Below are 13,668 nucleotides of genomic sequence, written 5' to 3' on the forward strand. Positions count from 1 at the left end.
CGTAGCAACGCCTAGAAATAACCACCCACAGTGGAGGAAATGGTGGCTAAACGTTTAATCAGTTTGAAACGGTAAATTGGGTAGCGTGTTCATAAATACGATGCCGCCAATGTAGGCGGTTATTCCAACTGTGGCCGATGTTCTCAAACTGCTTCCATTATTCGCATTCCACATTTATCAAGCGTGTGACAAGACGGCCTATGCGATAAATTTGGTTAGGAAGCGATTGCTTGCCGAGATGACCCTGATTGCACAGTCAAAAATCTAAAAGCCGCAACAATGCCGAAGCACGAGATTAATACACACGTCGGAAAAGTGCGGTGAAGATCCTATCCGCCAAGAATTGTTGCTCGAAATAATGCGCTGTGCCTGCCAACACACGGGGCAGAAAACACGAACCCTTGGCGTATACGAACTCACTACTGTGGATGAACCGCTGTATGGGTACGCTGGATAAATCCGGATAACGCCGGGTAATGCTGGATAAGGCCAGGTGTTACGCCTGCCGATGTTAACACCTGCCGAGGTGTTAAAGCCTGCCTCATCGATTAAGGTGTTAAGTAATTGCCTTGAACCAGTTTAGAAATGTCATATATATGACCGTCTCATAAGGAGAAATGCCCTCTTCAATTGGTCTGATATTATAATTCCTGGTACAGTCTTTATGATTCGCGAGTTCTGTAACTTCGAAGGCATCAAAGCTGGCTGGCGCCCTACACGCTCGATCATCAATTAACCAAGCAACGTCGCCACGAATTTCGGAGGTGTCGTGGCCTGGAGTAGGACATTTATTTATTTATTTATTTATTTATTTATTTATTTATTTATTTATTTATTTATTTATTTAGCAATACTGCAGGCCAGTAATTTGGCCCTAGAGGGAGGGGCTACACAAGATACATCGCATATAATGAAGATCAACAACAACAATAATCAACAGAACACAAAGACCATAGCAATGTTCAACCATGGAAGTTCACAATGTGAGACTTGATAAACGGTACATTTCACTAGCGCAAAAGACGGACCACACGAGTAAGAAAAACACAGGACGAACGCTCGAGTTCCTTCATAAAATCAGCGAATTCAAAAATCTTTCGGGCCAAAGAAATCCATTCGGACACTGTTCGGGGAAAAAAAATGTTTACTTTCGTGCGTCGGTTCTAGCGAAAATTGGCGATAAAGAGTATTCATGGCTATGTCTAGTTGTCCTTTTAAGGTTTTATGCTATTAGGAAGTATTGTCACGTGTTTCATCGGCGCCAAGAGACGACTCTGAGGACGCACTCAACCAGGAGTTGAGTGCGCGTGCTCTCTCTTCATTGTCATTCAGAGCTCTGGCGCTCGCGCTTGGAACCCTCTGCTCGAGCTATCCGATTAAAGAGGCTCCGGCTGCTTGGAAATCATCATCAGCATTTGAGGCTTTGAGGTGGTAGCTACATCGGCTCTCCGAACAAAGGCTAATATCTGCTGAATTCTCATTTAAAGACCCCGAGGAACGTTTTCATCACGTGCCTGAAGCTTCCAGGAGCACGAAGATACCAAATTTTGGGCCGTAAGTGCAAAAACTTTCTTTTTGCGGCCACTGTGAGTTTCGAGGCGGAGATGCCCCGCTAACCCTAACACCGCTGGAAGGGCCTAGCCACGAATCAGGCGGCCAAGTCATCGGTTATGGCGTCCGCGGCTACTCTGTCAAGCATCGTTGAACCCCACCAGCCGCTACCCGGCAACGCTGACGACGAAGAAATGGACGTGCGTACGTCGCAGGACCTTCCAAATGCCACAGAAGAGGACGAAGGCGACACGGCACGTTGGATACAATACACCAACCGAGCCATTCGCCGCAAGAGGCAAGCAACAGTCGCAACCCAAGCTCGAAACGTAACGCCGCCAACGTCGGCTCTACGACCAAGCCGCCAGGCGCGCAAGCCGAAACCACCACCTCTCCCGCCTGACGACTTCAAACTGGCTATCCGACCTCGCAATGGTCTCGTGCTGAGCAAGGCGAGCCCGATGGTTCTTTCTACTTGCATACTGCGAGAAGCCAAGCTACGCTCCCAAGATGCAGGCATGAAAATTCGCATCAATGAGGACCAGAACATCCTTGTAGCAAGCACACCCTACCAGTCCGCAGCCTCGGCGCTGAGCAAGATAAAGAAGCTGACTATTGGCGAAACCACCTACGCTATTGCGTCGTATGGTATCTCCCCCGACAACTCCTGTAAGGGCGTCATACACAATATTCACAAGGAAGCCACCCCTGAAGAAATCATGGAGGCGATCTCAGCACCGGGATACGAACCCCTCACGTGCCGCCGTCTCGGGGACTCAAGCACCATCCTCATCACCTTCATGGGCAAGAAAGTGCCTTTCACAATATACGTTGGTGGAGTGGAGACGAGATGTTATCTCTACAAACGCACCGTCGCGCACTGCACCGTATGTCACAAAATCGGCCACCGCATGGACGTATGCCCTCACCCACCTGCTGTGCCGGCTTGCAAGGACTGTGGAACCCGACTCACCTCAGAGCCTCACGAGTGCAAACCAAAATGCGCCCTCTGCAGTGGCGACCACCCGACGGCTAGCAAGTCCTGCCCCAAGCGCTTCTTGCCACCAGTCAACCAGAGGAAACAGGGGAAGCCTAACACCGAGCGGTGGTCGAGAACGCCCTCTCGCCAAAAGGGTGACCACTCATCCCCATCCCGATCCAGATCCAGATCTCGGAGCTGTCGCCACCTTTCCCAGGGCAACGGGCGTCGCACTTCGAGATCTCGGTCGCGCTCAAAGTCCCGAGGAAGGCGTCGGAGCACCCCAAGGCGAAGAGACCCGTCATTGGCGCAGGTGAGCTGGGCACAGATGCTCTCTCCTAAAGCTCGTTCCCCATCACCTCTTGGTGCTGAGCTTAAACAAATCCAAGCTGCCAACACGCGACTAATGGAGGAGAATGCACAGCTTAAAGCGGAAATAACCAGTCTGAGAGAAGAACTACATGCCCTTCGCAATGAAATCAGGCAGCAGGCGCAACCGCAATTAACTCCAGAGAAACGCAGAAAGACAGAACGCTCACCACCAACCCCAGTCGAACCCCCGCCAGCACCGCTCACACCCGCACCGAATCTCGCAGAAATCTCACAGCAACTGGCAACTATTCTGAACTATATGCAACAAACTAACATCCGCTTTGAAAAGGTTGAAGCTCACATTCAAACTCACCCCGCTCGCCTAGCACGGCGCGACATGAAGCCCTACAGCAGACCTACTCCCCCCCAAGAGGATCATCCGACCGAAGATGGCAGTGCACAAGAATAAACAAACCCTCAACCACAAAACCACCATATGGCAATGGAATTGTCGCGGATTCAAAAACAAGTGCGGCTCACTCTCTCAATTCGTCGCGGCGTCTACCTCACCCCCGGATGTCATAGCACTTCAAGAGACCGATTCTTCCCCTCGCCTTCCCGGCTACGTGACGTACGGAGAAGACACTGGCAATAGACTTCACACGTTGGTGAGCAAACGAATCACTGCTATCCAACACGCTCCCCAACAAGCAGAGAAGTTGGGAATCCTGGTAGAGCTCATCCCACGTGCTACAAAACCGATACACAGCCTCTTCCTTTTGAACATGTATTGCAGACCCAAATGTAAAGCCGGAAGCCTCCACGATGTGATCACTCAGGCCATCCGCAAAGCGGGCAGTCATCCTCTTCTCATAACGGGCGATTTCAACGCGGCCCACCAGCTCTGGGGTTACACGTACTCTAATACACGTGGTAATGCTTTGCATGCCATCATCGAAAACTACGACCTAACTCTCCTGACTAATCCCGCCTCCCATACGCGCATGGGCAACAGCGTCACCAAGGACACTTCACCAGATTTGGCTATGATTGGTCACATCTCTCATGCGGACTGGGCGCACCTCGGAGAATATTTAGGAAGTGACCACGCCATCTTGGCCACCACCATACACGGCACAGAGTACCGAGTCAAATTCGGCACGGCGCGTCTCACTGACTGGACCAAACTCCGAGAAGAACGTCAAACAAGAGAAAAACCGACAAATCATCCACCAATCACTCTTCAAGAATGGATATCCCGTCTCCACCAGGACGTCCAAAATCACACAAAAGTAATTGAGACGTCGACCACCGCCCCATGCGTGGACGCGCGGCTCCTCCACATGTGGGAAGCTCGCCGCAGTCTAATTAAACGCTGGCGCAAACAAAAGCTCAACCGTAAGTTAAAAAAAACGCTTTGCTCACCTTACAGAGGAAGCGGCACGCTATGCCGCCTCATTGTGCAAAGAAAACTGGCTCGCCCTCTGCGATGGTATGCGTAACTCCCTTAGCACTTCCAAAACGTGGAAGCTGCTGCGTTTTCTTATAGACCCCGGCAAGAGCAAGACTGAATCCCAACGCACAATGGCCAGAATTTTTCATCAACACTCGGGAAGCACACGAAACCTGCTCGCCACTCTTACGGCCCGCTATCTTCCCACTCACCCTACGGAGCCCCTTCCCCCCTACTCTGGAAGGCTCAACCCGCTCCTGAACGACGACATCCATCTGCATGAGGTTACGGCCGCTCTGGACAAGCTTCGCCGCAATACGGCGCCCGGAATAGACCAAATAACCAACAAGGCCCTCGCTAATCTGGACACCCCTTCCCTGCTTGAGCTAACGGATTATTTCAATCACATCTGGCAGACGGGTTTACTCCCAGATGAATGGAAAACAGCGGAAGTCAGGCTCATACCTAAGCCGGGCAAACCACCGAGCACTGATAACCTTCGACCTATTTCCCTCACATCATGTGTAGGCAAATTGTTGGAGCACATCGTTTTAAACCGGCTACAAACGTACCTCGAAGATCACGATAAGCTACCTACGACCATGTTTGGCTTTCGCCCTCGTCTGTCTACGCAAGACATCTTACTCCAGCTCAAGGAAGAGGTTATGCTGCCTGCCACCCGCAACTCACCCACCGCCATCCTTGCGCTGGACCTCAAGGGGGCGTTTGACAATGTTAAACACGCCGCCATCCTCTCGCAACTAAATGCTCTCGACTGCGGGCCTAGAATGTATCAGTACATAAGAGATTTCCTCACAGATCGTAGGGCAATACTTAAAGTGGGAGACCTAGCCACAGATCCCATCCTGCTGGGCAGCCGCGGCACACCACAAGGGGCAGTGCTCTCCCCTTTGTTGTTCAATATTGCGCTGATCGGTCTCCCTCCCTTATTGGATTCTATTCCGGGCATACATCACGGCTTGTACGCAGATGATATTACCATCTGGTCGAAGACAGGATCCCTAGGCGAGATAGAGGAGCGCCTACAAACTGCAGCCAACACGGTCACTCATTACGCCAAGTCTTGCGGCCTCCAATGTGCCCCACAAAAATCGGAACTCCTCCTTGTTTGTACAAGAAAGAAACTCCTCCAGAGGCCACCCACTGTCACCATCCACATAGAGGGCCACACCATCGTTCCCTCCTCGCATATCAAGATCCTTGGTATCACCTTTCAAGCCGATCGAACAAACTCCATCCTAATAAATAGGCTGAAACATACCTCGGACCAAGTCACACATATGATCAGGCGTGTGACCACCAAAACACGGGGAATGCGCGAGGAGGACACCCTCCGCCTCGTCCAAGCATTCATAATCTCAAGAATTACATACGCCATACCCTACGCTCTTCTCTCCAAGTCAGAAATGGAACGGCTGGATGTCATCATTCGGAAGGCCTACAAACAGGCACTCGGACTTCCCGTCAGCACGGCCACCGACAAGCTATTGAAGCTGGGCCTGCACAATACAGCCGACGAGCTCATAGAAGCCCATCTTTCGAGCCAACGGTTGAGGCTGGGAGTTACAAGCGCAGGGAGGACTCTTCTCTCTCGTCTGGGGCTCACATCCCCTCTGCAGCGTCAGACACCTGAAATGAGAATTCTCGACCACAATGTCAGGAAACAGCTGTACGTCTCACCGCTCCCTAGAAACATGCACCCTGTGCATCACTCTGGGCGCAGGGAAGCAAGAGCCAAGGCCATCCACACTTACTGCGGGAGGGAACCAACCACAGTGTACACGGACGCGTCTTCCTATCCCGGCATAAGAGCAATGGCAGCCGTGGTTGTCCAGAACAATAAGCACGTCACCAGCCTAACCCTACACACAGAACACAAATAAGCCGGAATGGGAGTAAATGGCTTGTGTCATAACTCAGTACCAATTCGGAGTTTTCAAAACTCCTTCCAATGGGAGTTTCGCATTACTCCCATTATTTCGGCAGTTTTTTCAGTAGCATATGGGAGTTTCATTTTACTGCCACTACAATGGGAGTTTCCAGGGCTACCATTGGGAGTGTATTGTTGCCTCCAACTGGGAGTTTTCAGGGGGCGCATTGGGAGCAGTGTTGACCTGCATTCGAGGTTTTTTTTGTGTGTGTTTTTGTGCGCTTCATATATATGCGCTGCAGTGGAATTTATTACTGCATTTGGGAGTTCTTAATAAGGGCACAGGCCGCATTTTCATTTTTCATTGGGGATCACGTAATTTCTACTCTTTTTCCGCTTCAAACGTTGAATGGCGAAACGTGAAAAGTTTGTTTTCTGCACAATCAATTTATTGCATAAAAATTACATGAATACGATATACGTGTGAACACGTTAATAAGACAATAAAACACTGAATCAACAAAACACCTACATCGAGAACACAAGGTATCTTGGTAAGAACTTTATTTACTACAACACTCCTCAACAAAAAAATTTAAGCCATTTGCAAACAATGAGGTCAGCATGTCGTCGGTGCGCTGTTTGCTTGCACCTGCCTCCCAAACGCTGACGTTGCCGCACCCCCTGGCACGTTCTTCTGGAAGCCACAGCAGCACATTAGAGGGATAGCAAAACGCTTTAAATCTGCGGTAGCAAATACATAAGCATTTGGGCATCTGACCTGAAAAAAAAAAAGAAACGGCACTGTAAAGACGCTGAACTTGTCACTCTTGTGTCCAACTTTCCGTCATGTCTGAATGTTTGTTTAAAGCTACGCAAAATTGCACTTCTGTCCGAGACACCTGCGCTCACTTGTTCGTCAAAACGAAGTGTTCTGCTGTTCAAAAAGGTGCGCGACTCTTGTGGCGACAAACTTCTCAAAATGCTTTCTTTGCCTCTTTTCCTTGCGTGTAGTGTTCTGGGAACGAGCTTCAGGTTTTACCCCCCGCACTGCCCCTCTCTCGCCTCACCGAAAGTTAAGGAAAAATTTCGGTCGGTGTGACACCTGCGCGTGCCCCCCTTCAAAAAAAAAATAAATAAATAAAATAAGCAGTCGTCTGTCGACTCTACAGAATGCTCCCTCGAATGGCGTTTGCTGGTTATAGTTACACGCGCCTAGCGTACGGAGAGCTCCCACGGGGCCCCGACCTTCTCCCTTTCCAGTGAATGCAATTAATCGCCGGCGGCACGCGGCAGTCACCCTCCTCGTAGCAGGCGCGGCTGGCACCACACCTACTTCTCAGGAAAAGCGGCCGCCCTGCGACGTTTGACCGGCCAACTTCACCCTCGCTTGCCAGTAAACCACAGACACAGCCTAACAAAAACACCTAACAGCCGTCCAGAGTTCGGACAGTTTTCATTCTGCTTGCGAGTGTGAATGAGTGAGTGTTCTGCTCGAGACCCGCGCAAATACGCATTGCTTTCACACCGTTCGGCCTCCCCAATGACGTTCCGGGCATGGTGCCGTCTTTCAAGCACAACGCTCACCTCCAGTGGCGGAGAATCGCCCGTGCAGTGGCGCGGGAAACACGTTGAGTTTATTTGACGCTAGAAGGGTCACAAGTCTCCCAAAATGCTGCGTACAATAAAAACGTGAAAATCTTACCTTCAACCACCTCGCAGAGGCACAACCACGTTGTTTTTAACGAGCCACTCTCAGCGATCACTGCATTTAGGCCTCGCGTCGGTTCGCTGGCGTATTCCGTCGGCTCGAAGGTCGGTGACGTTGCAGTCCGTCGCACGTCAGTCCAGGCTGGTTCCACAATGTTCGCAACGAGCTTCGGTTGTTGGGAAGCACTTCACATCCGTTCGTCCGGCCGCAAGTTCACACTGGCAATAAATTTTCGGGGACGCTGGAGCTCACACGACACACGACACCAACTGGCAGCCATTTTGTAAGGACGCGTAGAGGAGGAAGGGGTGAAGGAGGAGGAGAAGGAAATGGAGGTGGCGTGGGAGTTTTTAATACTCCCATTAGGACAAACGCAGTAATCACAGCCAGATACTGCGTTTTGTGAAGAGGTACAACCGTGGTAAATGCGCTTATTTACGACGGCTTGTGGCCCCCGGTGTAAACTGGCAGTTTTTCCACCATCATACTACCACACGTGGGAGCAGGCCGCCTGCCGTGAGGAGTTTAAAAGACGTATTCCAGCCAAGAAACTCCCATTCAGGCTAACTTGTGTTTTGTGTGTACCCGGATACGACCCATTACAAGCGGAAGAAGCGGCCATCGCTCTCGCCATAACGCAAACTACTGCCAGCGTAATCATCACAGATTCGCAGCAAGCGTGCCGCAACTTCTCATGCGGACGAATTCACCGCACAACCCACCAAATCATCTGCCAGCGTCCACCAGACAGATCTATCATGATCAAATGGGCACCCGCCCACTCTGCCGTCCCGGGCAACGAAACCGCCCACCGGTTGGCCCGAGAGTTATCCCGCCGGGCCCCGGGAAACTAGCAAGAGAGGCCAACCCCGCTGATAACGTATCAGGAAATAACGCAGCACTACAAGTTGGGACGTATCACCTACCCAGCATCGCATAAACACCTAACGAAAGAGGAGGAACGGCAGCTCCGTGCACTCCAGACGAATACTTTCCCCCATCCCACTAAATGCCATACCTTGCACCCCACCGTATATTCCCCGCTATGCCGCTTCTGCGGAGCCCCCGGGACGCTCTTTCATATGGTAGGGGGCTGCGCGCACGCCCCACTACATTCGCGAAATCCCTCAATTCCTTCTTGCGAGCTTTGGGAGAGAGCTCTGACCAGCTCTGACCTCAATGACCAGCGCCTGCTGGTGTTGAGGGCTGTTGAGGCGGCGAAAGCTCAAGGGGTCTTGGACTGAGGACTCCTCCCCATTGCTTTTCGCAATAAACACGTTTACTCTCTCTCTCTCTCTCTCTCCGGCTGCTTGTTCTGACCTGGTCGTCTCCTTCAAGGACCCCGGCTCAGCATCTGCGTGTTTATAGTACGCGACAGTATTAATTTCATTTTCCCTGCAAGACAGTCGTGAAGAATCCGAAGATGTCTAATTTTCCGGCGAGCCTCGAGAGCCGGTACACCGTGCTTGGATGGTGACTCGTGCCTTCTACAAAAAATAAATCTTGTTGCCTTTTTTTGAAATCTTTCAAGCTGCATAATAACGTTCTTATAATGGGGCTCCTACACTTCAGCGGCATACTCCAGTTTTGACCGGACACATGTATCGTAAGCTAACACTTTGATACTAACTGGTCAATTTATTATTATATCGCAACTTTAATTCCGCATCACTGATTATCGATGGTCGCGGAGTAACACTGAATAATACAGCAATAGTATTTTCATGCTACCGGGAACAGGAAAAAACGCCCAAAGACACAACAAACATATTTATATGGCTTCAATTGGATAAGTAGGCAACTGATGTTTACCTCGCATGATATACTGGCAGGGGATAGATGTACAGCAGAAATAAAATGACTGTCATTGGAATAACTAGACGGCAAATATTATAAGGAAACGTGTTTGATTTCTTGTTAACGGGCAACATCTATTTCCAATAATATCTATACCCACCTCCTCGGTTCTGACGTTCTAAAACAGGCGGCAGGAGCACGCATGAGACAAATATACGGCGTGTATGTGTTGTTTCATGAAACTTGGAGGAAGCGAGAAAATTGTAAGCCCATACTATTCCAGAAAAAAAAAACAAGAAAAAAAAAACGCATACAAGATGGCGTAGATAATCCAGCCAAATTTCTGCATTCGGGTTGGTCAAAAACTACTTGAGGTAGCATCACATACTTTTTTTTTCTCCGGGTAATTTAGTCACCAATTTTAAATTGGGAAGACGCAGAGCGCGAAACGAAAGTCTTAATTCAGCAGCTTCTGAAGCGATATGATTGCGCTGATGAATTTCGTTTTCACTGGAAATAACACGCGCCAAATTTAAACGACCGGATGTGGAAGTGGAGGACAAGACTCGCGTGCCTCGCTCTGCTCAGCGCGCTGTCCCGAAGGGAAAAGCCAGCATGCTTCACGGGCGCTCAGCCGCCTTTGCTATCAAAGGGTGCACGAGACCACAATTCCACGCCGCGCATGCAATTTTAAAGCACGGCATTCTTTCGCTAATAACCTGGAGCGTAGGAGGTTTGGTCGTCCGCGCTTTTTGTGCTGAAGTGCTTTGCTGGAGCTCAGAACCACTTGTGTCACCTATGTGCACGAGCCTAAATAATAGCGAGCCTGAATACGAAGTATGTATATAAAGGCAACACTTTTCATACTTCTACCAGTGCTGGCCCGGCTCAAACAAGTCAACACTGCTGAGTGCACAGGTAGCCTTGGGCAGTCTTAAGGCGGAACAGAAGTACAGCAAAAACTATAGCATTCTTTTAATGAAGTCCATTCAGGTTGGGCTTGTTTTTGCGAAAATAAAAAAATGAAGGAGTTTGAAAATGTCATCGAAGAGAGGCTAGATAAAAGCGGAGAGGAAACAAGAGATAAAGAAAAAGATATTCTCTTTCGCTCCGTCGCAAGCGGTGTCAAAAGCTACGAGAACAACACATTGAAAAAGAAAGACGCTTTCTCACGCTGTCATATTGAGTTCCACCAGAGTTACTTTGATGACGTGGCCCAAGCTACGCTACTTACGTCGATGTTACTAGTGACTTCGCAAGTGTCTTGCATGGAAAATATTGAAACCATATTTTCTGCGAATTGGTATTCCGCGAAAAATGGAAACGAACCCTGCTCCAGCTTGCCCAAGGAGCACTACTACTTAATGTTTTGCAGTGATTTAGTTTTTACTATTTGTTTTCCCGCTTTCAATATTTTTATTGAATATTTGCGCTCATGCAAATGTTCAGGAAAGTGGTTGTTGTTTTTCAGTGTGTTTTAGTGGCGTAAGAGCGTCTGCGGTCAAGGAGCACCAGTTCTATTCTGGCTAAGGAACGCAATCGTTTTTTGTCTAAGGATCAAAAATTAAAATGCTATACCCGGCAAGCGAAAGCTCTGTTGTGCGACTTACCGTGTGAAAGGTTATCACTAGGGGCCGGATTTTTAGTCATTAAGAAAACGCGTTTAGGCTCCAAAAACAGGCAGACAAGACAGCGCTTTGGGCTTCGAACGTCGGAAATATAGGCGCCATAAATGTTTATAAAAATTGAAATATTTTCAAACGATGATGTGCGTGACCTGTATCTGCGACAGGAAAACCGAAACTGCAATTGCTTGTGATGGCACAAAGGCGGCAACAGTTGAATATCGCTGAACCATTGTCTCATATGCTAAACTAATGGCGGTCCATTGACTCAATTCAACGAGCGCAGTGCTGACATTCATGTTTTTATGATCAATGGCCACTGTCACTTGCTCAAGCGTCGCCAATGGTGAAACAGTTATGAAAAAGGATACTTGAGAGCTGGGAACACTGATTCAAAAAACTCTATACTCAGGCACAAGTTAAGAACGGCAATAGACCGTGCAGTGTATCACTCCGCTGAAGCGACGGCATCGGATGTCAGCGTGGACGTGCATTTTGAAAGGGGATTGCGTTTAATGCGTGACATCACCTGCTTTTTCTCATGTAGTTTGTTCATCGTCGCTGCAGTAATTGATAGGCAGATTAAGGCTTAAAAATCAATAAAACGACTCGCATCATATTCAAAATACTTGCAGTAAGGCGGGCTTTGCGCAGCCAGGGGGAACAGCTGGCTGCGATGATGGAGCACAGCTGCAACTTGCTTTGCCGTTCTTAATTTGTAGCTGAGTATAATTGTAATTGATGTCCGCCTGAAGCAATTTAATTAGGCTGAGTCTAATCTCCCGTCAGCCGTGAGAATTACCTCCGGGATATTCTCGCGGCAGTTTCTTAAAGGAAGTCTGGCCTAAAATTCCCTGAATAATATTAGCTCCCAATGTAACCTTACTTAACATAACCTCACTGAACCTAACGTAACCTAACCGAACGTATCATAACCTACCCAAATCCAGCCCAACTGCAACAAACTTAACCTAACCCAGCCCAACGACACAAAACGCAACCTATATTAAACCTAATCCAACTCCTTCTAGAAGCCATGTGCGTCGATCTCTTAATATAGTAATAACCAGAATAAGAATTAAAAAACCAAAATCACGATGAGCGAGAACTTCGAAAATTCCGAAAGCTTCGAAAAAAAAAAAAACTTCATCAATGCCGGATTCGAACTGGGGCCTTAGTGTTAAAAACCAAGTACTTTACCACAGCGCCACAGGAGCAGCGGGCGGAACGAGATTTTAGGGTATATTTGTTCCAGAGAATCTTCGGGTGGCGTATTTAGCCAATCAGGGGTGACTGCCGTGAGAAATTTCTGATGGTAATTCTCATGGTTCCCGTGCTAATAGACACAACCATTTAGTTAAGACGCAACTGACACATGGGAGACTACGATTTATAAAGAAATTAATACGCTCTTACTTGAGGGCTGCTAGGTAAAAGTCTAGCAATTTCGTCATATACAGCTATATCCGAACTGAACAATCATACAATCAATACGTATATGGCAAGTGCAATTACACACACTTGAACCCCAATTTAGGAAAGATGATTAGCAGTCCAGCAGATTTTTTGATGGATAAGCCCGTTTTGGAACCCACCGGCAGTGTCAATTTTAAGGCGTAAGGAAATGAATCGGCGCAGTGTTGTTTCGCCTGTGGCTCTTCAATATGGCAGTGATCTGCCAACAAAGGCGTGTTAAATACTCAACCGTTGCGTTGAAAATAGAGTTGGATTTGAGTATGCTTCTCGAAGCAAGGATGCAATTTCTCATGTTCAAAGAAATCTGTTTGGGCAGCACGCGGAAAATATTCTAAGAATAACTGAGAAAATTTGTGGAAACCATAATAAAAATTGATTTCCGGGAGTTGGTTGAACTAGATTGATTTCCGGGAGTTGGTTTCCGGGAAATTGATTTCCGGGAGTTGGTTGAACTAGACGGCTAGGGTGAACCCTATTGAGTTCTGAACAGTCAATCCTGCCCGGTAACATAAATAATGATCTCAAACCACACCCTAAAACGAAACTTGAAGGCAAAAATGTGTTCACACAGGTGGCGATATTGAAATAGGCATTGAAAATAGCCACTGAAGATAGGCATTTGTGGACATTTTTAACCATTTATTCACAAACGCCAAAATAGGCATTTGTCCCTACTAAAAAGTTCCGTATATACGGAATTATGACAATACGGAGTTCATACGGAGTGTTACGCCCCCAAGCGTAATGAATGTAGATATTCTTTCCACAAAGGCGGGAATTATATGAGTTCGTACAATCTGAAATTTTCGCACTGTTTTCGTGTTTTTATCTTCAATAATAAGCCAAATCATGCTCCGTATGATTTCCGTATAC

This window comes from Haemaphysalis longicornis, unplaced genomic scaffold (assembly GCF_048455015.1).
Source record: "Haemaphysalis longicornis isolate Haplotype H1 unplaced genomic scaffold, Haemaphysalis longicornis Haplotype H1 scaffold_2, whole genome shotgun sequence".
Classification (NCBI taxonomy): Eukaryota; Metazoa; Arthropoda; class Arachnida; order Ixodida; family Ixodidae; genus Haemaphysalis; species Haemaphysalis longicornis.